The sequence below is a fragment of the Salmo salar genome, chromosome ssa06 (genome assembly GCF_905237065.1).
Source record: "Salmo salar chromosome ssa06, Ssal_v3.1, whole genome shotgun sequence".
In the NCBI taxonomy this organism is placed as follows: domain Eukaryota; kingdom Metazoa; phylum Chordata; class Actinopteri; order Salmoniformes; family Salmonidae; genus Salmo; species Salmo salar.
In genome coordinates, this window is record NC_059447.1 from 88770168 (window position 1) to 88774617 (window position 4450).

The 4450-nt window shown below is 46.6% G+C and overlaps 1 long non-coding RNA gene across 1 annotated transcript; it reads right to left on the minus strand.

Moving 5' to 3' along the window:
• Nucleotides 1–2336: 2336 nt before the first annotated feature.
• LOC123743563 (uncharacterized) lies at nucleotides 2337–2851 on the minus strand. The gene is made up of 3 exons (XR_006770420.1): nucleotides 2740–2851; nucleotides 2595–2650; nucleotides 2337–2501 (listed from the first exon to the last, which is right to left on the minus strand). It is a non-coding gene; the product is annotated as an uncharacterized lncRNA (long non-coding RNA).
• Nucleotides 2852–4450: the final 1599 nt, after the last annotated feature.

A 4450-nucleotide genomic window follows, 5' to 3' on the forward strand; every position in this document is an offset into this window, starting at 1 on the left:
GCAGACCACGTGTGACAACACCTGCACAGGATCGGGACATGGGAACATCACACCTGCGAGACAGGTACAGGAAGGCAACAACTGCTCGAGTTGCACCAGGTACGCACAATTTCTCCATCAGTGCTCAGCCTGTCCACAATAGGCTGAGAGAGGCTGGACTGAAGGCAGGTCCTCATCGATGTCGCCTATGGGCACAAACTCACCGTCGCTGGACAAGACAGGACTGGCAAAAAGTGCTCTTCACTGACGAGTCGCGGTTTTGTCTCACCAGGGGTGATGGTCGGATTCGCGTTTGAGCGTTACACCGAGGCCTGTACTCTGGAGCGGGATCGATTTGGAGGTGGAGGGTCCGTCGTGGTCTGGGGGCGGTGTGTCACAGCATCATCGGACGGAGCTTGTTGTCATTGAAGGCAATCTCATCACTGTGCGTTACAGGGAGGACATCCTCCTCCCTCATGTGGTACCCTTCCTGCAGACTCATCCTGACATGACCCTCCAGCATGACAATGCCACCAGCCATACTGCTCGTTCTGTGCATGATTTCCTGCAAGACAGGAATGTCAGTGTTCTGCCATTGCCAGCGAAGAGCCCGGACCTCAATCCCATTGAGCACGTCTAGGACCTGTTGGATCGAAATGTCCGGGAACTTGCAGGTGCCTTGGTGGAAGAGTGGGGTAACATCTCACAAGAAAGAACTGGCAAATCTGGTGCAGTTCTTAATGCATCTGGTGTCCACAACACATTATTCCATTTGTTAGTCACATCTGTGGAACTTGTTCAGTTTGTCTCAGTTGTTGAATCTTATGTTCATACAAATCTTTGTATGTTAAGTTTGCTGAAAATTAACACCTGACAGTGAGAATTCCCCCCAGTATAGTTGCTTGAAAATCCTAAAATATCAGAACGCTAAGTGTTTTTTGAAATTGTTTGAAGCCTTGATAACAAAAAAAGCAAAAGTAGTTAGTCACCAGCCAGGCTTAAGAAACAATTCATATTTACATCTCTAGATAAGCTCTCACTTTGTACAAAATTAAGTGCACCTTTTAAAATCTAAAGTTTCTGCCAGGGGGTTCTGCAAGTGCAACCTCATTGTGGTCAGGTAGAAATGGATTGTGCAGAAGACCACATTGAGAGTAAACATATTTTTTACAGCTGAAAGCGATGAACGCATATACACGATTGCATCCATGTGTCTGGCCAGACCAACATTGGAGAACAGGCAAAATGAGTCAAGTTGATTTAATGTTTCTGAATAAGGCCAAGGAGAAACTTTAGCGTCCCTGGGACAGGTTAGTGACAGGCAATGGGACGATGAGGTAAACTGCACTCGCATTCTTTAGGCACCTATGGTAACAGGCAGATTACAGTAAATCAAACACCCTACACAAAGGGACAGGTAAAGTATGAACATATGAGGGAGCTCTGACAATTTAGAGAACTTGAGCATTTGAACTACCAGAAACAAAGGTAAACATACCTGTTTACACAAGTGTTGTGATCCACATTCCCTTTTACTCCAGACCCACAGTCTGTTCCCAAACAGCAAGCACATGGCAGGCAGAAGAGAATATTATATTTTAAGGACAAGGTATATTTAAAGTCAAATTGTTTATTGAGCATATCATGGAAGAGTAGCAGGAACACCAGGCTAAATCAAAAGCATAACCGTAGAACCTAAAAGTGTGTCAGCAATATTGGCAAGTCAGAAGTCAATTTTAGTCGTATGGTTATAAAAACCATTTATACCATTGTAGCGTCCACCCCTGTAAACAATTTGCATGACGCTGGACAAGTGAAGGAGATCCTCATTTCAAACAAGAGCCTTAGTTGGCACATTTCCCCACCTCAGTTACCTTTTCTTCTAAAGGGAGGCACAGTAACAGGGGAACGACAATTAAGGAGTTATGCAAACCAAATTATGATCTCCCTAGTTGAGTGGTCGGGCGGTCTGTTCAAGGCTTGACGCTTCCGCTGAGGCGCCGGACGCTATTGCTGAGGCGCCGGACGCTATTGCTGAGGCTTCTGCTGAGGCGCCGGGGCCGGACGCTTCTGCTGAGGCGCCGGGGCCTGACGCTTCTGCTGAGGCGCCGGGGCCTGACGCTTCTGCTGAGGCGCCGGGGCCTGACGCTTCTGCTGAGGCGCCGGGGCCTGACGCTTCTGCTGAGGCGCCGGGGCCTGACGCTTCTGCTGAGGCGCCGGGCCTGACGCTTCTGCTGAGGCGCCGGGGCCTGACGCTTCTGCTGAGGCGCCGGGGCCGGACTTCACACTTGACGGGGCATTGTGGCCAGTAGATTCTGCTGACGTGGCATTGTGGCCAGTAGATTCTGCTGACGTGGCATTGTGGCCAGTAGCTTCTGCTGACGTGGCATTGTGGCCAGTAGCTTCTGCTGACGTGGCATTGTGGCCAGTAGCTTTAGCATTTGGACTAGGCACCACACTTGCTTTGGCATAGGATCCAGTTGGTTCAGGTCCAGTGTAGGCATGATGCCCATTAGAATTACCTAGAAAACAAAATAAACATTGTGGTAAAATGCCAGCCTTAAGCTATCGGAACTAGACTGATTTGAACTGAAGTAGTGTAAACCAAAACACACCTTTAAGTGTAAAACAAGTTATCCCTCCAATTAGCAGACAGCAAATCCAAGAAACACTACAAAACATTCAGACAGTTAAACACAAGTAACCAGTGAAACTTTAAGACAAGGTAAACCAACCAGATGACTACATTGAAAAACTAACCTCAACGAGAGTCCAAAAGTCACAGCCATTTTAGTGATCAAAACCACAACGGTATTAAGAACAAATGCCAGAGAGACACCTTGACCGAATATCCCTGTTGCTATGTCAAACAGCTGTTTTGGTTGCACCTCATAAAGGAATCCCAGACCCTTCTATCCTGGATGGCTAATTATGTACAGCTGTTAGCCAATGAACTTCATTTCAATTGGTTCAATTTCCCAATTGGATTAGGTGCTCTGGATTTCATTCAGCTGGTGTACACTGGTGTGCTGGAGGGTGGAGTTTGCACATTGATATTTTTTTTCATCTTTATTTAACCAAGTTGGCTAGGTGAGAACAAGTTCTCATTTACAACTGCGACCTGGCAAAGATAAAACAAAGCAGTGAGACACAAACAACACAGAGTTGCACATGGAATAAACAAACATGCAGTCAATAATACAATAGAGAAAAAGTCTATATACAGTGAGTGCAAATGAGGTAAGATAAATTAGGTAGACAATAAATAGGCCATAGTGGCGAAATAATTACAATTTAGCAATTAAACACTGGAGTGATAGATGTGCAAAAGATGAATGTGCAAGTAGAGATAGGTACTGGGGTGCAAAGGAGCAAAAAAATGAATAATACATTATTTTATGGGGATGAGGTAGTTGGATGGGCTATTTACAGATGGGCTATGTACAGGTGCAGTGATCTGTGAGCTGCTTTGACAGCTGGTGCTTAAAGTTATTGAGGGAGAAATGGGTCTCCAGCTTCAGTGATTTTTGCAATTCGTTCCAGTCATTGGCAGCAGAGAACTGGAAGGAAAGGCGGCCAAACGAAGAATTGGCTTTGGGGTGACCAGTGAAATATACCTGCTGGAGCGCGTGCTACGGGTGGGTGCTGCTATGGTGACCAGTGAGCTGAGATAAGGCGGGGCTTTACCTAGCAAAGACTTATAGATGACCTGGAGCCAGTGGGTTTGGCGATGAATATGTAGCGAGGGCCAGCCAACGAGAGCATACAGGTCGCAGTGGTGGGAAGTATATGGGGCTTTGGTTACAAAACTGATTGCACTGTGATAGACTGCATCCAATTTGCTTAGTAGAGTGTTGGAGGCTATTTTGTAAATGACATTGCCGAAGTCAAGGATCGGCAGAAAAGTCAGTTTTACGAGGGTATGTTCGGCAGCATGAGTGAAGGATGCTTTGTTGCAAAATAGGAAGCCGATTCTACATTTAATTTTGGATTGGAGATGCTTCATGTGAGTCTGGAAGGAGAGTTTACAGTCTAACCAGATGCCTAGGTATTTGTAGTTGTCGACATATTCTATGTCGGAACCGTCCAGAGTAGTGATACTGGACGGGCGGGCAGGTGCGGGCAGCGATCGGTTGAAGAGCATGCATTTAGTTTTACTTGCATTTAAGAGCAGTTGGAGGCCACAGAAGGAGAGTTGTATGGCATTGAAGCTCGTCTGGAGGTTAGTTAACACAGTGTCCAAAGAAGAGCCAGAAGTATACGGAATGGTGTCGTGTGCGTAGAGGTGGATCCGAGAATCACCAGCAGCAAGAGCGACATGATTGATGTATACAGAGAAAAGAGTCGGCTGGAGAATTGAACCCTGTGGCACCCCCATAGAGACTGCCAAAGGTCCGGACAACAGGCCCTCCGATTTGACACACTGAACTCTGTCTGAGAAGTAGTTGGTGAACCAGGCGAGGCAGTCATT